Raw genomic sequence first — 27,382 nt, 5'->3', positions numbered from 1 at the left:
TTACTCCATCATTCCCTCCCCCCCTCCGTCAACCCCCTTCATTCTCTCCCTCTCCCTCACTTCCTCATGTGACGTTGCTGTACCCTTGTAAACATACCCATCTAGGTCCCCCCTCCCCTTATTCTGTCTACCCTCCCTCCTTCCATGCATCTACCCTCCTTCCATATACCTTCCCTCCATCAATCTACCTTCTCTCTTCTCTCTACCCTCCCTCCCTCATCTACCCTCCCTCCCTCCCTCCCATCTACCCTCCCTCCCTCCCATCTACCCTCCCTCTGCTAAAGCATCAACACGCACATAGTTTGCAGGACCAATCTTCTTAATTACTTACGTTCACCTTGCTGGTGATTCTTGGCCCGACGTTCACCTTGCTGGGTGATTCTTGGCCTGACGTTCACCTCGCTGGGTGATTCTTGGTCTGACGTTCACCTCGCTGGGTGATTCTTGGCCCGACGTTCACCTTGCTGGTGATTCTTGGCCTGACGTTCACCTTGCTGGTGATTCTTGGCCTGACGTTCACCTTGCTGGTGATTCTTGGCCTGACGTTCACCTTGCTGGTGATTCTTGGCCTGGCGTTCACCTTGCTAGTGTCTCTTCGCCCGACGTTCACCTTGCTGGTGATTCTTGGCCTGACGTTCACCTTGCTGGTGATTCTTGGCCTGGCATTCACCTTGCTGGTGACTCTGGCCCGGCGTTCAACCTACAGTGCTAGGATTATTATTACCCGGCGTTCAACCTACAGTGCTAGGATTATTATTACCCGGCGTTCAACCTACAGTGCTAGGATTATTATTACCCGGCGTTCAACCTACAGTGCTAGGATTATTACCCGGCGTTCAACCTACAGTGCTAGGATTATTATTACCCGGCGTTCAACCTACAGTGCTAGGATTATTACCCGGCGTTCAACCTACAGTGCTAGGATTATTATTACCCGGCGTTCAACCTACAGTGCTAGGATTATTATTACCCGGCGTTCAACCTACAGTGCTAGGATTATTACCCGGCGTTCAACCTACAGTGCTAGGATTATTATTACCCGGCGTTCAACCTACAGTGCTAGGATTATTATTACCCGGCGTTCAACCTACAGTGCTAGGATTATTACCCGGCGTTCAACCTACAGTGCTAGGATTATTATTACCCGGCGTTTAACATCTTGGGTAATCAATTCTTGGAACGTTCTCCCTGGCTAACGTTCTCTTCACTTCCCGTTTACTAGAATGTTCATTTTTAATGGTAATATAAACGTGGATTTATTGCCGTTCACCTAACGTTCCACCGCTAATGTTTATATTTAAAGGTATAACTAACCTATTATATACCCTGTTCGTCTGTTTATATTAAATGTATAACTAACAGCCTAGCCTATTTATATTTGAAGGTTAACTAATCCATTTACGTGTTCTGTTTTTATATTTGAGGATTAACTAATCTATTTACGTGTTCTGTGTTTACACTTGAGGATTAACTAATATATTTACGTGTTCTGTGTTTACATTTGAGGATTAACTAATATATTTACGTATTCTGTGTTTACATTTGAGGTCTGACTTGCCTAATATATCATCGCGTCATTCCAAAAGCATCACAGTTGACGAAATTGTTAGGTTAAATTAAATTCTAACATTACGTACGAGTCAAAACCAAACACACTAGAAACGTAAATAACCCGCACTTAGGACATTTCTGTCCGACTTGGATCAGTTACGATATTGTGTCTTTTTCTTCTTTAAGACACTGTATGTGTTAGCTCAGTGTATATACACCGAGAGGTGCCAGTCTGTGTATATACACTGAGAGATAACTTTAATCATTATGACTGATGGTGAAGAGGTTAGGTGTAACCTTAATGATCCTCGTGTAGTAGATAGGCTTTAAACTCCATCAACCATATTGTGTTAGTTCTCTGCATAAAGTATTTACGTAAAGTTAACTCCAGTTAAGGTCATTAACCAATTATAACATGCGGTAACACCAAAATATACTTTAACGTGAAGGATAGTGTTGAGGGAGGGAGAGGAGAGGGAGAGAGAGAGAGAGAGAGAGGGAGAGAGAGAGGAAGGGAGAGAGGAAGAGAGAGAGAGGAGGAGTGGGAGAGAGGAAGAGAGAGAGAGAGGAAGAGGAGTGGGAGAGAGGAAGAGAGAGAGAGAGAGAGAGAGAGAGAGAGAGAGAGAGAGAGAGAGGGAGAGAGAGAGGGAGAGAGAGAGGAAGGGAGAGAGGAAGGGAGAGAGAGGAAGAGGAGTGGGAGAGAGGAAGAGAGAGAGAACACATTCGTACAGCATAATGATGTCAACGAGATAAAGTCAGTTGATCAAATGAAAATGCTGGCCCACAGATGGCTCCAACTTCATCCTGTTTCCTACTTGTATGTCTCATAACAACAAAAATGCTTTCAAATGAGCTGATGTAGGTAACAGCTCTTAGCTTGCCAATAAAGTTAGGAATCCTTAACCTGTAAATAGCTGTCAATAAAGCTAGGGATCCTTAACCTTGTCAAACCCTGTGTAAAAAAAAAAAAGAGAGAGAGAGGGAGGTAGAGAGGGGCTGGAAGAGGGGCAGTGGTTGTTCAATGCTTAATGTTATCTTCGTGTTATTGCGTGCTCTCCAGGTCATCAGTAATTAAGCAAATTTTGGGTTGAAAATTAATACGTTCTGAATGTTTTCGTAAAGACGATGGGGTTATAAGGGGGAAAAAAGTCTCTTGTACCTTGAATTTCTAGTAGTTTATTAAAAAATAATCATTAAAGCAAAAATTCCGGGGAAAAGTCCATAATTGAGAGTCGTTATTTAACAAGTATTGGTCAAACAGCGTCAGTATGTGTGTATGTATGGGGAGGAAGAAGGGAGATATGAGAAGGTTAAAGCTGAGAAAAGTAAGGACGAGAGAGAGGGAAGGAAGGTAGAGAGATTAAAAAGAGGAAAAAATGAAGGGGGGAAGGAAGAGAGAGAGAGAGAGAGATGAAAGAGAAAGGTTCAGAAGCGTATTCGCCCTCAAATCGCAATATTGACACTGTTGAGGGCTCGTTTTTATGTCCTGGCCAAGTCGAACAAGTATCGATTTTTTTTCCCCAACTCCAGCATTTGCCCCCCTCCTTCTTCGGCTGCATGTCGGCCAGGACTACCTAGTTTCCCTGCTCTTTGGATATGTACAGCGGCGTGGCTTATGGTGTTCCAACGCATGTGTTTATGAGAATTATACATAAACGTACATGCGAAGCAGCCTCGCATATATACACATTTCCGAGAAAAAGTGGCAGATCACACGCCGGCAAGATACTAAACGTGGTTGCCTAAATTACTTTCAATTTCCCATCTACTTAAGAACTACGCTTTTTTGATCACCCATTTTTAAGAATGAATTCGTTCCCTTTCCTCGGTTTCTTTTCTCGGGATTTCCGAGTGGATACATAGCTTGTAATCCCGATTTTTTTTTCAGCCATGGGGGAAATAGCGTTGTTGGCAACTGGTGTTATGAGTCATCGTGGTGGGTGAGGGGGCAGGATACACCTCATTCTTCCGCTCATTTTGCATCACTCTGCCAGTGTTGGTGATTGAAAACCAGCTGGGAGTAACTGGGTTATGAGGGAGGTCGTGCAGGTGGGCACCAGCGACCCCCCTCTGGAGATAAGTCACACTGTATGTGACTGTACAGTTTTGGTCGCCGTATCACAGAATGGATTATAAATGCGCTGGAAAATGTAACTAACTAGAAAGATGACAAAGTTGATGCCATGTACTATCGGAAATCTTTCCTACGAGGATAGACTGAGGCTCTGAATCTGCACTCTCTAGAAAGGCGTAGAAATATGGGGATATAATTGAGGTGTATAAATGGAAAATATAGAAAGGATGAGAAAGTTGATCCCATGTAAGAACATAACATAAAGAAGGAAGACTGCAACAGGCCTACTGGCCCATGCGAGGCAGGTCCATATCTCCTACCGGCTTAAGCCAATGCCCTAACCTAGTTAGGTCATGTCATATTCACTTAAGGAAGGAACATCGGAAATCTCCTAGGAGGATGGACTGAGGGCCCTGAATCTGCACTCTCTAGAAAGGCGTAGAAGTGGGGGGATATAATTGAGGTGTATAAATGGAAAACAAGAATAAATAAAGGAGATGTAAGTAACATGCTAAAAAATATCTAACCAAGACAGGGCTCGCAACAATGATTTCAAGTTGGGAAAAATTTAGATTTTAGGAAGAATATAGAAAAACACTTGTTTGGTAATAGAGTTGAAGATGACGGAACAAACTCCCGAGTAACGTCACTGAAGCTAAAACGTAGTGTAGTTCTAAAAGTAGGTTAGACAAATGCATTTGTGAGTGTGATTAGGGCCTGCCTAGCATGGGCCAGTAGGCCTGTCGCAGTGTTCCCTCTTTCTTACGTTCTTTAAACACAGTATGCAGTTTGTGGCATTAACTGCGATGTTTCGTCCGCCAGGGATAAAGTCTGGTGGACGAAACGTCTTCTCGGTAAAGTCCATAAACTACATATATTTAATGCGTATGTTTTTTTTAAGCTTTGATGCCCCATTCGTAAACATGTGTACCGTTGGGTTTTTATAATATTAGTTATGTAAATACCTTCCAAGGGAAAGTACGATTTAATACTGGCAATAGGCTCTTGACTTTATGAAGTACCCTCCCCTTCCTTGGATCAAACCTGATTACCTCCAACCTAACGGGTTTAGTGCTTCCCTATGAATATCATAGGGGCAATTATTAAAATATGTGATATTTAAAAAAAGCCGATTGAAGACGCTTATGGGTACCACCACCGGCTTATTTTTGACTAATTTTTGCTTCTCTCGGATAAATAAAATTAAGAATCATTATGTAAATATATATTTTTTATATTATTTTTTAATAATAACGGAAGAATTGTTGGTCTATTTTATGTTAATAGTTTCATTACTGATTTGCTCAAAATGTTTTGTGTTGACTATTATGAACGAGGTTGATAGTGATAGTGTTGATGTGTGTGCAGATGATGGTTGATAGTGATGGTAACATGTGTGCAGATACTAGTTGATAGTGGTGATATATTCAATAATAGTGGTAGTAGCAGATGTACAGATACTGGTTGATAGTGGTAATAGCATGCGTACAGGTATTGGTTATAGTAGTGTTGGTCGAGGTGGTGATCCTGGTAATTGTATAAATACAGGCAATATAACGGTATAAAACCTGTTTAATACGTGTTAAAACCCTCGTGTATTACGTGTTAAAACTTGGTTTAATACTCGTCCAGACTACACCAAATCCAAATACTAGATTGAACAAAAATTATTATTATATAGCTTGTATATTATAAACACATCTACATCACAGAGAAGATAGTCAGTATATAGAATGACTTAGCGAGGTCTGTGTTGCGAGCACCGGGTATCAACAGCTGTCATTCTGGGCACAGTAACTTCCTCTCCGGTAATCATCTATGACTAAAGTGCAGCAGCAGGGTGTAGTTGTGTGGCTGAGGCAACGACTCTGCCTATGTCATCTCAAATATACATTTGGGGGAGCCCACTCACTGATTTTCACATCTCCGTTTACATTATCGCTGCATTTTTGGCTTTACGCAAATGGAAAGCCGGTGGGTTATTCAAGCCAGTGTTAGTATGTTTCAGATGTGTCTACTATAAAGGTTTTCTTGCTTTGTTGGGTGAAACGAGGCGGAAATGTTTCAATATATGGCAGTGTCTGTCACTGACAGCGCGCGCGTGCTACGGCTTCCATAGCCATCTTGAAATTTAATACCCAGTTCCTGTTTACAAGGTTATAATTGCCCGGGATGCGTATATGTATATATATATACTTGGCTCAGGACCGAGATAGGCCGTAGGAAGTTTGCACATAAGAGTATTCTGCGATAGGCTGAGCTGCAGCTGGTAGAAGGTAGATCGTAAACAAGGAAAGGAAAAAAAAGAGAGGCGAGGGGGCTGGTGAGCGCACGTGGCCCGGCTGTTTCCTTCTTGCCCTCATCAGCTCCTCTTCTTTACTCTTTATTTAGCGGTTTTCGTCTCTCTTTTACTATTATTTTATCAATGCCGATGGCTTAGCCTGCAACTCCACCATTTTACAGACTTCCACCAATCACTCTGAGAGAATACACACTGAAAATCACAGGAAACGCGAGAAAACATGAATGAAAAATGGGGGTTTGGCGGCGTTCAACTTTCTGGCATCTGTATCCAGTGCCGAATGCGTCTCTGACAGGCTGCAACCACATGCCCCCTCCCCCAGGGTATTGTGGTGCCCCTGGCTACCCTGGGGCCCCTCACCACGCTGCTGCTGTGTTTGCTTGCCCCTGCTGCCCTATTGATGAAACACACAGGAAGGAATACCGTGTGCAGAAGTAAGAAATTCTACTATTAACCCTGGAAAGGTTATCTCAGGATAAAGCCAAGCCAGGCATTGTAGTTTGATTCCATTGGAGTTCCTAGGTCCTTTTTCCTAGGATGCGACCCATAATAGTCATTTATCTCCAAAGTGTCTATTGCTAGGAGACCATGGGCAGCCCCTGTTAATATTTTAAACTACCCTTACACTGCACAGAAATTTAAGAGACTTCAGCACAATCGTAATTCTTGACGATAAACTTTTTTAAAAGCTTTATATTTTGCATATTTGCAAGCATTTTTTGTTATTCTGGGAAAGCGAGCGAGCACCCTAATTTACATTGGTGAAACACATTAGAAAGTAATGTAGTTAGAGGAAGATACTGCAGAGCTGTGATTGGTTGACGTTGTGGGGCTCCGGGGAGGCTGGCGACCTCCCGCCGCCGACCTCAAGAAAGCGGGAAGACGAAGCTCATGAGTTCTTCCCAGAGGTAACTCAAGTAAATTTTTGAGAAAAAAAAAATGCAATAAAATATATCCAGAAAATCTATCAATGCATAACATGCAGTGTTATGCATTTATACATTTGCTTCTTGGGCGCACACGTATATTAAGCACACGATAATGATGCAATAAATATGTCTAACTTGTTATAAGTCCAATCAAGACGAACATTGTAACTTATTTCCATATTTTTAATCCTAGGATCCAGATGGAGTCCTGAGTATAATTTTGAAAAAAAAAGATACACAGAATAAGCTTTTATTGGGTGAAAGTTTCGCGAAGGATTCCAGTGGAAATAAGTCGATCTGACTTTTTTTTGGGTTATCCCAGGTTCTCTACACACATGCTACTATGTCTGATAATATATGTAACTGTATTTGTGTATACCTGAATAAATTTATTCTGTGTAGGATTTTGTCACCTGATAAATCCCTACAGCGAGCGAACCTTTGACAACTGATCGGATGCTCATCAAATATAGAATTTATCTTGCTAGGTAATGGAAGGGTTCCTTAAGGATTAGTTTAGTTATACCTTAAATGAGTCTTACCTGCCCTACTGTGACATAAAACACTATTGTTATATGATAACACGATGTAGTTATATACGATAACATTATATAGTTATATATGATAACATATATAGTTATATATGATAACATATATAGTTATATATGATAATATATATATAATACTATATAGCCTTTGGATTTTCAAGAAATTAATTCTGTTTATATTTCGTTTACGAAGTTATTATTTATGACTTGCCTATGACACACAGGTATCGAGGGTATTTTACCACCGTAGCAGCTCGCAGCCTGTTCAACCAGGCTGTTGCTGTTGCTTCATGAATAGACTCTACTGTATCGTACTGCTAGACTTTAAATAATGAAATATTACAAGGTCTCCAGTGGAAATAAGTCACTTTGGCTGACTTTTTCGGGTTATCCTGGGTAATTTACACGTGTTAAAAGGTATGATAATTGTACTTAAATATACCTAAACCTATGTTTAAGTATATTTAAGTACAATTATCATACCTATGTTGGATCCAGATAATTTTGAATGACGTACTTCAAGGCTGTTATGTATTTCGTAACAAGGATTAACATATCAAACTGGACAACTAGACAATAAATTGTAAATGAAAAACCTGGCTGTTGTGAATTATTTCAGATTACTGTGGCATCTCCCGAGCAAGATTCTAAACACCTCTAAAGTAGCTAATTAGACTTAGAAAGTACAATACAAGATACAGTTCTAGGGACAAATAGAGAGGAAGTACAAGAGGTGAAATAGAGTGCATAGTGACAAATGCTAATATCGTCTGAAATCTATGCTAATTATGTTAGTTCAGGAGTTGGCCACTGTATATGAGTGTCGCTGGAGGCTTGGTGGTGGCTGCCTGCCTGCTCACTGCTGCCATCTATTGACCCCCAGCAACAACTCCCTCTAACCAGCCAAAATTAAACCGCGTGAATTCAATAAGTCCCTTTTTTTGGCAATGATTTACTCTCGTTTTTTTTGGCGATTTTTGTTGCGCCAAAGGGAGATTTGCGTTGATGGGATGGTGCGTACAAGGTACTTTTGTACGTGATGGATTGGGTAAGAGGTCAGTTCGCGTTGTAAGTCCTAATGATGTATAGTGCACATCATTATACTGTACAACAGTCCTAATGATGTACACTGCACATCATTATACTGTACATCAGTCCTAATGTGGAATGCATATCATTATACTGTACATCAGTCCTAATGATGTACAATGCATATCATTATACTGTACATCTGTACTAATGATGTACAATGCATATCATTATACTGTACATCTGTCCTAATGATGTACAATGCATATCATTATACTGTACATCTGTCCTAATGATGTACAATGCATATCATTATACTGTACATCTGTCCTAATGATGTACAATGCATATCATTATACTGTACATCTGTCCTAATGATGTACAATGCATATCATTATACTGTACATCTGTCCTAATGATGTACAATGCATATCATTATACTGTACATCTGTCCTAATGATGTACAATTCATATCATTATACTGTACATCTGTTCTAATGATGTACAGTGCACATCATTATACTGTACATCAGTCCTCATGATGTACAGTGCATATCATTATACTGTACATCAGTCCTCATGATGTACAGTGCATATCATTATACTGTACATCAGCCCTAATGATGTACAGTGCACATCATTATACTGTAAATCAGTCCTAATGATGTACAATGCACAGCATTAGATCTGGCGAAGTCAAATCTCTGCAGAAGTGTCCTTTACCACACGTGATACATAATACAAATTCTGTACATGTTCTGGGATGCGCCGGAGGCCAGACTGTAGACGCAGCATACATAGACTTTTAAAAAGTCTTCGACAAGTGCGATCGTGGTGTAATAGCGCACAAAATGCGCGCAAAAGGAATAGCTGGTAAAAATGGATAGATGGATTTTTGAGTTCTAACCAATAGTAAACAAAGTTAGGGGCTGTCACCACAGCACCGTATCATCCTTTGCGGATGATACTAGGATCTGCATGAGGCTGTCATCTGCTGAGGACGCGGTTAACCTCCAAGAAGATATAAACAAAGTTTTCCAGTGGGCCACGGTAAACAATATGATGTTCAATGAGGACAAATTCCAACTACTCCGTTATGGAAAACTGGAGGAGATAATAACTAGAACAGAGTATACTACTGACTCCGGCCATACAATAGAGCGGAAAAATAATGTAAGGGACCTGGGAGTAGTAATGTCTGAGGATCTCACTTTCAAGGATCACAACAGTGCCACGATCGCACGTGCAAAGAAAATGATAGGATGGATAATGAGAACTTTCAAAACGAGAGATGCCAAGCCCATGATGATCCTTTTCAAATCACTTGTTCTCTCTAGGCTGGAATACTGCTGTACATTAACATCTCCATTCAAAGCAGGTGAAATCGCAGATCTAGAGAGTGTACAGAGATCCTTTACTGCACGTATAAGTTCTGTCAAGCACCTTAACTACTGGGAACGCTTGGAAGCACTTGACTTGTACTCGTTGGAACGCAGGAGGGAGAGATATATCATAATCTACACTTGGAAAATCTTGGAAGGAATGGTCCCAAATCTGCACACAGAAATCACTCCCTACGAAAGTAAAAGACTGGGCAGGCGATGCAAAATGCCCCCAATAAAAAGTAGGGGCGCCATTGGTACACTAAGAGAAAACACCATAAGTGTCCGGGGCCCAAAACTGTTCAACAGCCTCCCATCAAGCATTAGGGGAATTGCCAATAAACCCCTGGCTGCCTTCAAGAGAGAGCTGGACAGATACCTAAAGTCGGTGCCGGATCAGCCGGGCTGTAGCTTGTACGTTGGACTGCGTGCGGCCAGCAGTAACAGCCTAGTTGATCAGGCCCTGATCCATCGGGAGGCCTGGTCATGGACCGGGCCGCGGGGGCGTTGATCCCCGGAATAACCTCCAGGTAACCTCCAGGTCACAGTGAAGAGCTCTGGTCCACAGGGTACAGTACTTGCCTCTACATTGTTTTTCCTCATCCTCGTATTCAACGTAGACATGGACGTAAATCCCGTGTCTTCCTTTTGCAGATGATACTAGATGTGGAGATTTCTCCAGGAGGGGGGTATCAGCCCCCTTCCTGGAGAAAATTTCTCCACACTAGAATTTACAGGAGTGTTATCCATTGAGGACACTGTAAATGAAGCGGATTTAAACTAAATCTTCCAATGGGCCGCAGGAAACAATATGATGACCACTGAAAATAAATTTCAGTTACTCGTTATGGATTTTTTTTTAAGAAATAAACACTATAACGGAGTATAAAACAAATTTTAATCGAGCAGTAGAGCGCAAAATGTGAAGGGCTTAGGAATGATGATTTCAGAGGATCTCGCCTTCAAGTATCACAACAGCGTCATTATCACAACCGTGAGGAAAATGACAGGATGGATAATGAGAACCTGCAAAACAAGGGATGCCAAGCCAAAGATCGCCTTTTAATTCATTTGTTCTCTCTATGCTGGAGTACTACTGTACCCTAATATCCCCTTTCAAGACAGGCGAAACTGCTGATCTAGAGAATGTAAAGAACCTACATTGCATGTCTAGGTTCAGTCAAGCACCTTAGTTACTTGGAAAGTTTGAAGTCCCTTGACGTGGCCCAAGGCCGGGCTCCGGGAGTAGAAAAACTCCAAACTCATAAGAAGTAGCAAAGGTACTCCTTGGAATTCAGGCGAGAAAAATGCATCATAATTTATACTTGGAAAATCCTAGAGGGACTGGTCCCTAAACTGCACACAGAAATCACTCCCTAATAAAGCAAAAGACTGGGCAGGCGATGCAACATACGCCTAATGAAAAGTAGGGGCGCCATTGGTACACTAAGAGAAAGCACAATAAGTGTCCGGGGCCCAAGAGTGTTCAACAGCCTCCCACCAGCCATAAGGGGAATTACCAATAGACCCATGGCTGTCTTCAAGAGGGAACTGGACAGATACATAGTGCCGGATCAGCCGGGCTGTGGTTCGTATGTTGGACTACTTGCGGCCAGCAGTAACAGCCTTGTTGATTAGGCCCTGATCGACCGGGAAGCAAGGTCGTGTTCCGGGCCGCGGTAGCGTTGATCCCCGGAATACCCTCCAGGTAGATACGAAAGCAAAAAGGTTGGGCAGATGGTGCAATATACCCCCAACAAAAAGTAGGTGTGCCGTGAGCATACTGAGAGAAAACACAATAAGTGTCAGGGGCCCAAGACTTCAACAGCCTCCCATCATGCACAAATGGGGGATTACTAATAGACCTCCGACTGTCTTAAGAGGGAACTAGATAGGTTCCTAAAGTTAGTTCCTGACCGCCTTGGTTGTGGTTCGTACGGTGGACTGCGTGCGGCCAGCACTAGCGGTCTAGTTTATCAGACCCTGATCCACCAGGAGGCCAGGTCATGGACCGGGCTGGTGGAGGGCGTCGATCCTTCGAACACTCTCCAGGCAGCCTTCAGTAGACATACGTGTTTACACCATGCGTACACCATGTGTGTACAGCTTGTGTCTAAGTTTCCCTCAGCATAGAAAATGTATTACCGTAATGTGATAGGCTGTTTATATAAAAGGGACGCAGGGGACATAGATGGCAGCTAAAAACGTAGAAACGTTACAACAACGGCAGGAAATATTTCTTTTAGTCTCCAAGGGTAATTTTAACACAATAGACTAGACGAGGAGTTACACAGGAAGAATTGAAGACTTGGTCAGTCCATATGAGGGTTACCTGCAGAGGGAGGACTGTCTTCTCTTATCTTCAGGAAGGATTGAGGCAAGGATAGTAAATGTGGTGGATTCAGATACTGTACACAGTGTCAAGAGTAGGTATGATCTAGTCCTGGAGGCCAGGATTCACTGAAGCAGGTCTATAGTAATTAAGAGGTAGGGAGCTATAAGTTCAGAGCTCCAAACAAGAGATGAGTACGTACACACACACACACACACACACACACACACACACACACACACACACAGCCGTAGAGTTGTCAGGAAGTGGAACAATCTGGATAGTGAAGTAGGTGAGGTAGGATACATACATAGGTTTAAGAAGAGGTATGATAAAGCTCTTGGAGTCGGGAGAGTGGACCTAGTAGCGACCAGCGAAGAAGTGGGGCCAGGAGCTGTGACTCAACCCCTGAAGCCACAAATAGGTGTGTATACACGCGCCGCGCGCGCGCACACACACACACACACACACACACACACACACACACACACACACACACACACACACACACACACACACACACACACACACACACACGAGAAAAGCGGGGCCAGGAACAATGCATCAAACACTGGAAGGATAACTAAGCAAGTGCCGTGCATGCTTGGGCCTATGTTCCTAATGGGACATAACTAGTTGTGGGTTTAGGACAAAAACCTTAGTCTGGTTCTCCACCTTATTTCTTGATCTACTGTACATAAATGACATACAAAACCAACATGCAGCACTTTGAGTCCTTATTGTTGACACGCATCTCCAACCAGTGGCTTTATCAGTCCAGTATTAACTGTATTGGACTGATTCCCAGGTTAGCGTAGCCTCTTCACAGTAAAAATACCCAGGTGTTAGACTTGTGTCTTATTCATCTCTCTCTTTCGAGGTCTTTCCCATTTTCATAGCCTCTTGGTTCTTGTGGCTTCTCTTTATATGAAGCAACTGGCAGAGTCCGCCTCCATTACCCCCTCGACCATTTCGTTCCACTTTCCAACCCTGAAGCTAAAACCATATTTCCTGGTGCCTGTTATCACATTTTCGTCTTTAGTTTTGACTAATAATCCACCCTGGCTACGACGGAGACCAAGTTTTTACTGAGGCAAAGTTTCGCTTGACATTGTTTTGCACCTGTCTTTTCCTTGGTAACGTCGGCAGTACATCTCTGTTATCAACCCATGGGTGTTTCGATCAGTATCTTGCATGTTTTGATCGCATCGCCTCTGATTTTCCTGTCGTTTGAGGTGGTCGAGTGCAGTTCGAGTGCTGTTCTTGCTGCAGTCTTTTGCAACTGTTCTTGCTTGTGGACATGTTCAGTACTGGTGTTGTATACTCTGTGGCCTCCACGCTGGCGCTGCATACTTTTGTAAAGGCCGTTGAGGTTCCTGATAGCATGTATACAGCCCAAGATGTTTAATTGGTAAGTGCCTCTGACGATATACTTGGTATTATGTTTACTCTTGTATCCATTGACTTGCATGAAAAATGTAAGATTCCAGAAAATTTGCTTGTGATAGAATTTATATTTTACCGCTGACGAGGAGTTTGAACGCCATGAGGCTATAATTTTAGATGTAAACCATTTGGGCTTCTAGTTCCAAGGAGTTTTGTGTATATAATCTTATGTTGCCGTCCACAAGATGGATATGGGACGCACAATAAACTAGCCATTACCGCCCACAGGATGGATATGGAATGAACAATAAACTAGCAATTTCGACGACAAAATTCATCTTTCTTTATGGTTCTGCTCACTTTCTTGCTTCCTCTCCCTCTTCCCAATATATGCGCATGTGTAGTTGCTAGAATTTAGCTGTAGCAGTCACTTATCCGATCACACTTACAACCTATACATGCTTCTCCTGACATAAATCTTTTCTAGTATACGTCTCGGTATTCTTTGATTCATTGTAGTGCCTTTTCTGGTATCCCACTGCCTCAGTTTATGATATCGTAAGGTACAGCGTCAAACTCTTGGAAGGAGTTTGACACTGTACCTTACTACTGGAAGGAGTTTGACGCTGTTTCTTACTGCCAGAATGAGTTTGACGCTGTTTCTTACTGCTGGAAGGCGTTTGACGCTGTACCTTACTGCTGGAAGGAGCTTGACGCTGTTCCTTACTGCTGGAAGGCCTTTGACGCTGTACCTTACTGCTGGAAGGAGTTTGACGCTGTACCTTACTGCTGGAAGGAGTTTGACGCTGCACCTTACTGCTGGAAGGAGTTTGACGCTGTACCTTACTGCTGGAAGGAGTTTGACGCTGTACCTTACTGCTGGAAGGAGTTTGACGCTGTACCTTACTGCTGGAAGGAGTTTGACGCTGTACCTTACTGCTGGAAGGAGTTTGACGCTGTACCTTACTGCTGGAAGGAGTTTGACGCTGAACCTTACGAGAGATAGTTTGCACTGTACCAGGACAATACAAACTACCAGTCTCCCTCCTCATTTCCTTTGTCTACATTGTTATAAAATATGAAGAGATTATAGGCGAAACACTATTTCACGTTTCAGAACTCGTGTTGAGTACATGTAGTATGAAACACGAAACTTTATAATTAAAAGAATACAAACGGTACTGAAATCTTTATTAGCATAACTTTCGCTTAGATACCAAACTTTATTAAATTTTCAACTTCGGTTGTAGTATAAGAACACTTCTGTCTCTAGGTGTTCCACTGTTGACTTTATTTCTTTCATTGCTTCAGCGAGTACACAGGTAAAGTACAAGGATACATTAGTTGCACTTGTGTCCTTTTACTTTACATATTGTCGGTATTTCTACCAACTTTATTACGAGTACACAGGTCAAGGCTACTTGTCGCTCCTCCAGGGTGTGGGTGGGAGCGACCTTCCTTCCTTTTCCACCTTCCTGGCAGCTTTCCTGTTTCCAGTGACTTGCGGATTCTTTCTAGCGGAACACGGTTCTTTTACTGTGTGTACTCACCTAATTGTGGTTGCATGGGTCGGTTCATAGCTCCTGGCCCCGCCTCTTCACTGGGCGCTACCAGGTCACTCTGCTCCGTGAGCTTATCATACCTCTTCTTAAAGCCATTCTTAAAGCCATGTATGGATCCTGCCTCCACCTCGCTGTGTGTGTGTGTGTGTGTGTGTGTGTGTGTGTGTGTGTGTGTGTGTGTGTGTGTGTGTGTGTGTAAACACCAGTACCTGTCATGTCGATTAGTTTCATCATATTGATGAATTTCCAAAAATGGCGCAAGGCCAAAGTGCCGTTTGCTAAACTTTTTTTATATAAAAGATTACGAAAAAAAAAAACTGGCCGGAAACCTCTGGCAACGTTACGTATTTTGGAAAATATAAGACTTTAAATCCGTCCGTTTTTCAGTGTTAAGAGGTAAACTGTTAGGAAGGTTAGTGTATCAGTTATACAATCTCGTACCAAGAGTGAGGCACGTGCCTTTGATAACCCTTGAAGAGTTTCGAGAGTTTCGCTACTCTCGGAGCCCGGCCATGGGACAGGCTCGTCTGGTGCTTGCCTGGGCAACCAGGCTGTTGCTGCTGGAGGCCAGCTGCCCCACATACCCATCACAGCCTGGTTGATCTGGTACCTGGTGAAGATTTGAACGTTTCCTGGTGTTATTCCACTAAGATCGTGGCTACCTAACGTATACCTGGAGGGGATTTCGGGGGTCGGTGCCCCTGCAGCCCAGTCCGTGACTAGGCTTACTGTGTAAGATCCTGCGTTTAGTCATGTTCTAGTGGTGTAACTGAAGTTATCTTCTCCAGACTATGATGGGAGAATGTAGGTTGTGATGGACTACGTATGCGGTGTTGGGATTATCCATCCTGTAGGTTTGTTCAGGTTCCTGAAGACGCGTTTTAAGGTCTTTGTCGGTCTCCCCAACATAGAACATTTCACATCAACTACATATGTTGCAGTCCTGGTATACAAACCGCTGTGTGTCCAGAGCTTCTAGTGACTTCTGATCCTTTTGCTGGTAAGCATTGCTATATTTATACTGAATTTTCAGACTCGGGGCGATTGTGATGGCCTGCGGAAGGCCAATCTTGTCTCCATGTTGGTATCGTTACGTAAACAGTATAAAATAAATAAAAAAATGGCCGGAACAATACACAAATAACCCGCATATAATGGCCCAAGTCTGACCGAAGTGTCATTCTCCTGTGTTCGGTTATATGTGTATGGTACGAAATACTGTATCTACCTGGAGGGTATTACGGGGATCAACGCCCCCGCGGCCAGGTCCATGACCAGGCCTCCCGGTAGATCAGGGCAGTAAAGTTAACAACTATACCCAAGTGTTGCGGTGTTTGGTACTCTCTATGATGTGTATGAGGAAGGATTTATATTAGCAAGAGTAGACAGTTTGTGGTGGGAGTAAGGTGACAAATACCTCCTCGGGCTTGTAACTCCTGACCTGACTTGACCTTTGACCTGTTTTTCTCTGAGCCTGACCTCAGGGTGCTCGTTTCCCTTATAACGAGGTATACTGCTTATCCCTGTACGCTTAATAAAGTCCAGCCATGGACAATACGGCAGAATAAAGAAAATTCCCTACTGTCAGTGACTTTAGGTTAACATATATCGTCATGTTAAAATAATCTAACTTAATCTAAACTAAATCTAGTCTAAATGTATCCTAGCTTAAACTAAATTATTCTTAAGTATTGAAAGAACGTTATCAAACCAACGCTGGAGAAAGTCCACACTGAAAAAAAAATTGAATTGAGTATATTATTATTTTTAGTAGTAGTAATGGTTAAAAAATACTGATTGCTAGCGCACTCGGCTCTCACACTGAGGTCCAGGGTTCGATCCCCGGGACGGGTGGAAACATTAGGACGTGTTTCCCTAAGACGCCTGCTGTCCTTGTTCACCTAGCAGTAGACAGGTACACATTATTATTATTATTATTAGGAAGCATTAAACCCTTATGAGTCATATCACACGTGGGGAATGGGAGCCAATCAAGTTTACTCTTGATCTAGTTCTTTGGAACAAGAGCCCTTTCCCCCTGGAAGGGCTCTTGATCTAGTTCCTTAGATCAAGAACGCTTTTCCCCTTTATAGGGGGAAAGCGTCTGCGTAACATTACTCGGCTGTAAACACTACCCGGCTGTAAACACTACCCGGCTGTAAACACTACCCGGCTGTACACACTACCCGGTTGTACAGACTACCCGGCTGTTAACACTACCCGGCTATAAGCATTAATCACTTACAAACACCACTGTCACAATCACTCAGTTATAAACATCACTCGGCTATAAAGATCACACTTTAGAGTAAACACAGACGCGTGGTTGCCCGCCCACTAACCACTTGACACTTTCCTTCTAAGTGACCGCGGTCACTTCTCCAACCACATGTGACGCTACCTGTGCCGTGACTCGCCTCTAACAGGTGCCAGGCTTCCTCTTGATCACCCAGACTGTTGCTGCCAGCAGGAGGCTTGAGAATCTCGGCAGTTGAAATAACATTCGACACAGTTAGGGTACACTATCAACATTCGTGGCCCCAGATTATTCAGCATCTTACCAGAAGTGTAGAAGTCTTCAAGAGGAACCTGGACAAGTATCTCCACCAGTTGCCAGGTCAACCAGGCTGTGATGGATATGTGGGGCTGAGGGCCACCAACAGCAACAGCCTGGTTGATCAGGCAAGTACCGGGAGTAGAAAAACCCTTGGAAGTCATCAAAGGTATATCAAAGGTAAAGGTATGCTATTCAGACGTTCTCCTGGCCATCACAGCTTGGTTGATCTGGCAGTGGGACATGACACTAGACAGTAGCAGTAGTAACTTAGTAGTGCTGTTTCAGGTACATAATAGAGTAGCTTAGAGGATACTGGCCCATAGTAGTAGGTTAATGCTAAATTTACCTACCTTGGCCCATAGTAGGCTAGTGCTCTACCTATCTTGGCCCATAGTAGGAGGCTATGCTTTACCTACCTTGGCCTATAGGAGGCTAGTGCTCTACCTACCTTGGCCCATAGTAGGAGGCTAGTGCTCTACCTACCTTGGCCCATAGTAGGAGGCTAGTGCTCTACCTACCTTGGCCCATAGTAGGCGGCTAGTGCTCTACCTACCTTGGCCCATAGTAGGAGGCTAGTGCTCTACCTACCTTGACCCATAGTAGGAGGCTAGTGCTCTACCTATCTTGGCCCATAGTAGGAGGCTAGTGCTCTACCTACCATGGCCCATAGTAGGAGGCTAGTGCTCTACCTATCTTGGCCCATAGTAGGAGGCTAATGTTCTACCTATCTTGCACATAGGCTAGTGTTCTACCCTGTCCGGTAGTAAGAGGCTAGTATTCTACCACACTTCACATTCTTTGCATCATGTTCATGGAGCTGGCGGTAACAGCCTAATTGATCAACTGTATCTCCCTTACGTCAAAAGCGAGTGATGTTGCAGCTCCTAAGACGAATGTTGCATTTCCTGTGAGTGATGCTTCAACTCTTGTTGATGCTGAAGCTCCTGTGAGTGATGCAGCAACTTTGGTTAGCGATGTTGCAGCTTATGTTGCTGTTACTAATATTGCGGTTGCTGCTGTCACTGTAGATGATACCGCTGCTGCTTCTGTTACTACTAGCATTGTTTGATGTTCCTCCTGCTGTTACTAGTGTTTCTACTGTTGGTGGTCGTAGAGAGTCATCTATAATTTTAAAAAGTTAATATATGACAATAACGACAGCCTCCTGATATGTCTATAACACTCCTTTATTGACCGCAGAAAAATTGCTGCACCTGCTGTCAACTATAGCATTATAAGCTGCTATATGTATAACTAGCCCCGTGTATAGAACTGCATCGTAAATATACTTTAATACACCAAAGAGAGCGAGTGGATGTTACACGTGGGAGAAATCGTCTATAAAACAATAGAAATAGGTTAATTGTGGAAGTTGAGATAGAAATTGACTGTCTATGTGTAGTCGGCGGCGTGGGGCCCTCTACGTGAGGCTCTGTATTCTTAGAGCTATGTTAAGATTTCAGTCTTTGTTTACATTGTATTTTCTCTATATTTCGGGCCTGTTTGGGCGTATATTACTCGATAAAATTCACCTGCGTGGATGTGTATGGGTAATGATACATATTGGTCAGGTAAATGGTGATATTTTGGGAGAGATAAGGTACTGCCAGAGTACTGGAGTATCAGCTGAGATGTGAGACATGATTGGCCGACGTCGTGACGTCACACAGTAGTGAACGATAAGTGTCTGTATTTTTCACACTCAGAAATCCACGGGAGCGCAGCGTATACGCTCTATACCCATCGCTGGGCATCTCTAACCTCTAGATATACGCAGGAGGACTAACGTCTGGTGTGGGTAGTATGGAAGAAGTGGGGAAATAAGCGCCGTTACTGACGAATTAGAACCCTGGAGTAAACGTTAGTTGAACGTAAGTATAGTTTCTATACGTGAGGTCCGCGGCGCGTGGCGGCGGCGGCGCAAGAGCCCCTCAGATGTGCGGTGCTGCCAGCGAATCGATTCTGGCGATTCACTTGGCGTAGACCAAATTCCGTGGAGTAGTTATGCCGTAGCACAAAAAATACACCGTCTAACCTCTCACTGCCATACTGTTGTGTTCATGAATCTATACGGGTACAAGTGTGAATATTTATGACCTCGATATAAGGTGAAATAAGGTGTATAGAGAGTGCCAAGGCTACCTCGCGGAGCAGGCCACAACGAGCGTAGTAGAGTGATTTCGCGTGAACGTTTGCTGGAGAACCTTCTCTGTCTGGATTTACTCAGGTGAGTCTTTGCTGCCCACACCTGCCTTTCCTTCTCTCTCTCTCTCTCTTTCTCTCTCCTCTCTCTCTCTCTCTTCTCTCTCTACTTCACTGTTTTCCTCTACGATCGCTGTTCACTTCTTCGCTAGTGAACACAGGCGAACACCCGGGAGAAGGTGAAAGAGTTCCTATTTTAGGAGTATTTATAGATAGGTGGCTCTCCCCTACTGTCTCAACCCAGGAGACATTCACACACACACACACACACACACACACACACACACACACACACACACACACGCACACGCACACGCATACGCACACAGGACCTTCAAAGAATACGTCCTAAATTATGCTGGTTTATATATACACACACACCTGAGCCAGGTAATGTTAGTAGCGCTCCTGCCGTTGCTGCATCACCTGTACACTCAGGTACACATATTGATCCCCCAGGTGTACATATGTATACAACGAACCCTTCGTCTGCAAACGTACACCCAGTCACGTACACATGTATATCCATGAATTTCAGGTATATGTGTGTGTCTAATGTATACTAACCTAGACAATTATATATTGTGGTATGTATACACTATATAAATGTATATAATATATACATACCATATAGCGTATATGTAATGATACTTAAGATGCTTAAGAATTATGTAACTTTTTAAAAGAAAAAAAAATTACCAAATAAGACTTTTTCGAAAATTATTTTTTTTATTTTAAAGTCAGATAATACAGACGAATATATACTTTTTTCCATTATTTATATATATATATATATATATATATATATATATATATATATATATATATATATATATATATATATATTATATATATATATATATATATATTATCTTTTATGGCTCGGTCTGCATAATTATAGGTCCGCTATTTCCGTCCTTATATCCATATCTCAGTGATGTCCGTCTTGAAGTGATCTTAAGTGTCTAGCAACACCTGTAGCCATGTTCTCGCTCATGTTGCCCATGTCCACATTTCCACTGTGATACGTGTCCCTTTTGGAAACTTCTTGTTACCATGGATCAGCCTGTGTCATTCCATACCCATTTATATGTCTCATCTCGTGTCCACACGTCTCCTTGTTCGATCTTGATTATCTAAGTAATTATGCTAATTATTGGTGAATCTAGTAATTATATCTCTTTTGATAACTCCAGTAAAACTCTTTAGGCTTTATACTCAAGCTTTTGTATGAGGATTTATTTAAACAATCACGCTGATTATGTCTAGATTAAAAATTAAGACAAATATTGGTCACGTTTTCGCATCTTGACTCGTACATAAAACGTTAGAAATGTAATTGCGCTTATTCGTGGCTATAATTTTTTTTCACGCAAGTATAAGCAGTGGAGAAGTCACTTTTAAAGGCTAGTTTTTTCTGGGTGGGGGTTAGGTAGGGGTGCGTTAGGGAGGGGGACAGGGGGCGGCGACCCCTTGCATCGTGTGTCAGCCAGTGTGTGCGTGCGTGTGCGTGCCTGCGTAGTGCTTGCTGCAAAATAGTCATCACTCACGACCTTGTCTCCACGTGCTGAGTCAACAGTAACAACAGCCTTAGCAATAGCAACCGTAGTAACAACAGTAATAACAACAGCACAGTGAAGTGCGTGGCTCTCATTGTATACACACTAAGTCTAATTAAATTATTAATGTTTTCTTGATTGGTGGCCAAAATGTTACCTGAAGCCTTTAATAACCCTCGTGCGACTTTAAACGCCATTAACCACTTAACCAGGAACAGCCACCTAACCAGAAACAGCATCAACAGGAGTAACAACAGCAGAAGCAGCAGCAACAGGACGATACACAAATACGTTTTTTTTTTTTTAAATAAATCTAAACACTTAACAGGAATCTAACAGGAATCTCCATAAATAGACCTGAACAGGCAATTACAAATAGGTAAAGTTTCTCTCTCTCTCTCTCTCTCTCTCTCTCTCTCTCTCTCTCTCTCTCTCTCTCGTCTTTTTTTTTTTTCTCTCTTCTACTTTTCTCTCTCTGTCTCTCTCTCTCTCTGTCTCTCTCTCTCTGTCTCTCTCTGTCTCTCTCTCTGTCTCTCTCTCTCTGTCTCTCTGTCTCTCTGTCTCTCTCTCTCTCTCTCTCTCTCTCTCTCTCTCTCTCTCTCTCTCTCTCTCTCTGAGGTGTGTCCCTAACGTCATAGTGAAATTCTGGATTCCTATATTTTCATTAAGTAAGCTGCTGCCTTCAGTGACAAATGAACTGCTTCTATTCTTTCTAGAATCTATTTAGATATCTTATTAACTAAACGTGTTTCAAGCATTTAAAATATTATTTTTTGTCAGTGCATCTATTGTTGCGAGAGTAAACTTCATTGTATTAATCCAAAGTAAACAGTATACTATGTGCACCTTGGTATAAGGTCAGTGTTCAGCCTTAGAACGAGGGGGACAGGGAGTCAGAACTCTGTACTCAAGGATCTTGAGAGGACAAGATGACCTTTTTTCCTTACATCTGTTGTGAACTGCAACCCAACTGCTTCCCCCCCCCCCCGCAAAAAAATCCCAGGTGTTGCACGCGTGTGTACTATTAATGGATCACGCCTTTCGTGTGGCCGCGTCTACTATACTTGGCCTCTACCTTCTAACTTCCTTAGATTGACAGTATAATAACTTATGTGTTATAGAAAGGTATCGAAATATTCTTAATAAGATATTAGACATATTAAGCAAATATCTAAAATTTGCTTGCAACAGGTATAAAACAATTCGTAGATATAAATCCAGATATACTTTTTTTTTGAGCCTAGTTCCTAGGCTTTTTTGTGTCCCTATGCTCTTGTGCTACCATCCAGAGAATGAATATGGAGCGCACAATAACCTAGCAAACAAAGTCTAATCAAAGTTTGTGTAACCCTTACGGATTTCGCGCTTCCCCATTAAAAAGCCTTGATTCCTGTTGTTAACGCGTTCTCCCTCGCTGTTCCAATTTATTCTCTGCATCTTATGCTGTCTGTTCACGTCTCGTATTAAAATTCACATCTTCACCCTTGTATTGCTGCTGGCGTAATATGGAGGATATTGATGCGGGCTGCAGGTACCAGCAGCCTAGCTGATCACGCGGTCACCACGAAAATGTTGCTACAGGTTGATCGGTAGGGTGGAAAAAAATCACAGGCATGAATGAATAAGAGAAAGTGATAGAGAGATAGAAGTACGTTTTGAAAAATTAACATTTAGCTGTTGTGGTCACTACAAAGATCTTAGTTCATTCTCTTTTGGACGTGAAAGTAACTATTTAGGCACAGAGGTACCCATAAGTACACTTATCATACATGTGTAAATTACTTAGGATAACCCCCCAAAAAGTCAGTGACTTATTACCATTGGGATCTATTTCCAGCGGTGATGACAGTTTTGCATTTATTAGTGCGTCTTTCCCAGCGGCAAGCTACACCGGAGACACCATTTTGTGAGGTATAAAGTCATGGTATAGTAATAATAGCAGTCATAATGACAGGAAACAAGGTTGGTGGTGGTAGCTTGGGGGAACCACACTACAGGAAGGGCATCACTGAATAACAAACTCCTTCAAGGGGGTGATGAAGGGCTCTTGATGCAAGATATTGAAGGTACCCCGTCCCTTCATTCCATTACGCCTGATAGCCTTCCATTCCCCATGATAGTTAGAAGTTCAAACAAGAGCCATAGAATTCCAGTGGGTGTACTGACGAGTGTACTGGTAGGGCGACCTCCACGCTCATCCTAGCCTAGATTTCTCTCAGTTGGGGGGGTCGTTCCCATATGACTATTTTTTCAATAAATCTTCCCGTATGTCGGGGACAAAGCCAAGGTGGGTGGCTTGGTGGCTTGTTGGGAAATATGGTAGAAGTGTAGACACTAGGTTGTGGTAGAAAGCGACAATGGGTTATGGTGGATAGTAATCTACGTGAGGCATTGAGAAGGGCAACGTGGGTTGTGGGGAGACTGGTGGTGGACACTGTCCTCCCCCCTCTTTCTCCCTTCCTTACCCTCCCTCTCTTCCTCTCCCACCCTACCTCCCCCCTTACCTTCCCTCCACCTTCCTCTCCTCCATACCTTCCTCACCTGCCCCACATTTCTCCCTTGTTTAGACTCCCTCGCCTTTCTGCTCTCTCTCTCTCTCTCTCTCTCTCTCTCTTCCCCCCCCCTTTTTCTATCCAGGACTCGTGCCCCTAACTAATACATGATAGTTCTTAATCTAGGTAGAAGCAGATAATTCTCAAGATATCCTCTGTGTGGACTTCCAAGTCCTCTGTACTCCCATTTACATACATTTTTCGTGAATATTAGTGCTAGCTGTTAACTTATTATAGCACTACTTAGAAAAGCTTTCTCACAAGAAACAGGTGATTTGAAGACAGCTAATGAGAGTACTGCCTCCTACTGTCCTAACTGCTTTAAGTTATTTTGGGGAAAAGTCGTAACAGCTTATTTGTTATCGTGGTTCTAAGTTATGCTGAAATGCAGTTTGAAGTTATTAGTGGAGATGTACCAATATTCTTTGTTATTCATTATATGTTAATGTTGTTTGTGCTGTTGTTACTACTCTTTCCACTGTGTTTATTGTAGTACTGTTATTCTTCTTTATCCTTAACGCTGTCTAATCACTTCGTCTCTTGCTATTTCTCATCTTGGTCTGTATCCCACTCTTTCTTATCTCTCTCCTCTTTTCTTCATTCTTTTTGTCTCCCATCTTCCAGTCTTTCTTGACTCCCATTCTCTGCTCTTCTCTTCTCTTCATCGTCTATCTTCATCTGTTTCATCTCCTCTTCCTCTGCTATTCTCCCAGTACCTGGTACACTAGTTCCAAGGTTCTTGGCAATGTATGTTGCTTAGCACTGGTCCAGGTGCACTCAAGTCTGGGTTCAGGTAACCTTCGCTAACCTTGTTCATGCTGGTAGCAGACATTACCACCACCACTACTCACTACCACCTCCACTATCACTGTCACCACCACCACCACCACCACCACCATCATCATCATCACTGTCACCACTACCACTATCACCACTACCATCACCACCACTACCCCATCATTATCACCACTACCACCATCATTATCACCACTGCCCACTACCACCACCACTACCCCATCATTATCACCACTACCACCATCATTATCACCACTACCACCACCACTACCCACTACCACCACCACCACTACCACTATCACCACTACCACTATCACCACTACCATCACCACTACCACCACTACCCCATCATTATCACCACTACCACCACCACCACTATCACTATCAACACTACCACTAGCACTATCACTACTACCACTATCACCACTACCATCACTACTACCATCACTACCATCACCACTACCACCACTATCACTACTACCATCACCACCACTACCCCATCATTATCACCACTACCACCACTATCACTATCAACACTACCACTATCACTACTACCACTATCACCACTACCATCACCACTACCACCACTATCACTACTACCATCACCACCACTACCCCCATCATTATCACCACTAACACCATCATTACCATAACCACCACCACTGGCTTTATCACAACCCCCCCCCCTTATTCTTATCCACTTCCCCCTCTCTTCCCCTACTCCCTTACACCTGACATGTATGCCACCATAATAAGGTTACACTGTTACCACAACCTCCTAGATATCAGCCAGTGTTGCCAAGATTGTGCTGAACCTTACCTCACTGTTACCAAAACAAAAAGCTTTTTATTTTGTAACTGTGTATGTATATATGTGCATGTAATATATACATTATATATATATATATATATATATATATATATATATATATATATATATATATATATATATATATATATATATATATATTATAGAAGCCTAACTTAGGTACCTCTTTAATACGGCTTAAAAAATATCAGGGTGGCTGGAAATTTGAAGAGGATCGCTAGCATAGGCCTACCCATGGCCAGATGCTGCGGCTAGTTGCCTTGACTACTGGGGATAGAGAGTGGAGAGGGATAGGTGGTTGGGGGTAGGAGATGGGCTCAAATAGAAGCTTTTGTCAGGACAAATGTTACTCTGGTGGTCTTTCATGGGCCTCCAACCCACGGTGGGCTGTATGAAGTTTTTTAGTCATTTTTTTGGCATTTTTCGGGTGGCTGGTTTGTAGAAAGAGAGAGAGAGAGAGAGAGAGAGAGAGAGAGAGGGAGGGAGGGAGGGGGGAGACCCACAACTCATACACTTCTCATTATTCTGTCAGAAGTAACTCTGTATATGGGTGGTAGAGGTCATTAGAGGGGTTGTAGGGGTTTTTGGAGGGGTTGTAGGGTTTTTAGAGGGGTTGTAGGGGTCTTGGAGGGGTGGTAGTGGCCTTGTGAGGGGTTGTGATGGCCCTGTGAGGTTTGTAGGTCTGTGAGGGGTTGTAGGGGTTTTGGAGGGGTGGTAGTGAACCTGTGAGGGGTTGTAGTGGCCCTGTGAGAGGTTGTAGGGGTCTTGAAAGGGTGGTAGTGGGATCGGGGTGATGTTTTGGAGTGGTTGGGGGTACTACCTGAGACGAGAGATGAGGGGGGGAAGGTAGTGGCAATGTTGGGTAGGTATATGATGGTGGTGGTGAATGAGTCTAATGAAAGGAGGGAGGGGGAGTCGAGTGAGGGAGTGGAAGTAGAGGGAGGAGAGGGAGTCGAGTGAGGGGAAGAGGGGCGAGTGGAGGATGGAATAAGGAGCCTTCCAATAGTTCATTTCCCAGAAGCTCTACACAGCTCATTCCCCGAAGAACCCTACACAGCTCGTTTCCCAATAGCCCTACATAGCTCATTTCCTACATCTCGGCCTCAATTAAGATTCCTAAATACTCCCCATTGTCACTGCACAATATAAAGCAGTCATGATACTGGCACGCTGATACCGGCATCCTCCGCTGTTTTTTCTCGTATTTTTGCTGTACTTGTCTGATGGCACTGTAGATGGCCCCGTCAGGAGCACTAGTGCCAGTAGTCACCAGCTGTACGTGACTTTACTGGTCCTGGTGTAGAGAACTTGTCATGTAAACAGCGTCAGCTGGTTCTGATAAGGTGATAAGTCAGGTTGTTACTCCCCCACACACACACAATCATCGCTCTTCCTCTCTCTCTCTCTCTCTCTCTCTCTCTCTCTCTCTCTCTCTCTCTCTCTAGCTATCTCCTTTTCTCTCATTCTCTCTCAGATCTGGTTGAAAGGCAAGAGGGAGATCTGAGATAGAGATATAGATAGATACTAGCCTCAGTTACTTGTCAACAAGAAGTTTACTCAATTACCATGTGATTCTCACCCTTATGGTGTACTTGTTATACTCGTCTCACGTATACCTCGTAAAATGCTCTTGAAAAGCGTAACAGAAATGCCGGTATGGAGGATAGCGCGTGATGCGTGTTGCGTCTTTTGTGTCGTGGGTAGCGTAACATGTTTATTACGCGACGCCATTTTTTGTGATAAAATGACCTCGTTTGCTTATAATTCTCTTAAGCCTGTCAGCCGTAATGTTT

General features: G+C 43.0%; 1 protein-coding gene across 3 annotated transcripts in view; it reads left to right on the top strand.

Moving 5' to 3' along the window:
• Tet (Ten-Eleven Translocation (TET) family protein) overlaps positions 1 to 27,382 on the top strand; it is a 292,059-nt gene that overhangs the window by 214,315 nt on the left and 50,362 nt on the right. The window contains exon 1 of one of the 3 annotated variants that reach the window (XM_053792373.2): positions 19,451 to 19,879. The exons of the other annotated variants lie outside the window; for them this stretch is intronic. The gene's annotated coding sequence lies outside the window, so the exon portion shown is untranslated. Of the gene's footprint in view, positions 1 to 19,450; positions 19,880 to 27,382 lie in introns of those variants that run through there. 3 annotated transcript variants of the gene reach the window in all.

The sequence above is a fragment of the Cherax quadricarinatus genome, chromosome 67 (assembly GCF_038502225.1).
Source record: "Cherax quadricarinatus isolate ZL_2023a chromosome 67, ASM3850222v1, whole genome shotgun sequence".
NCBI classification, from domain to species: domain Eukaryota; kingdom Metazoa; phylum Arthropoda; class Malacostraca; order Decapoda; family Parastacidae; genus Cherax; species Cherax quadricarinatus.
The sequence above is the reverse complement of the archived record's forward strand: the minus strand, read 5'-3'. Positions and strand labels throughout refer to the sequence as shown.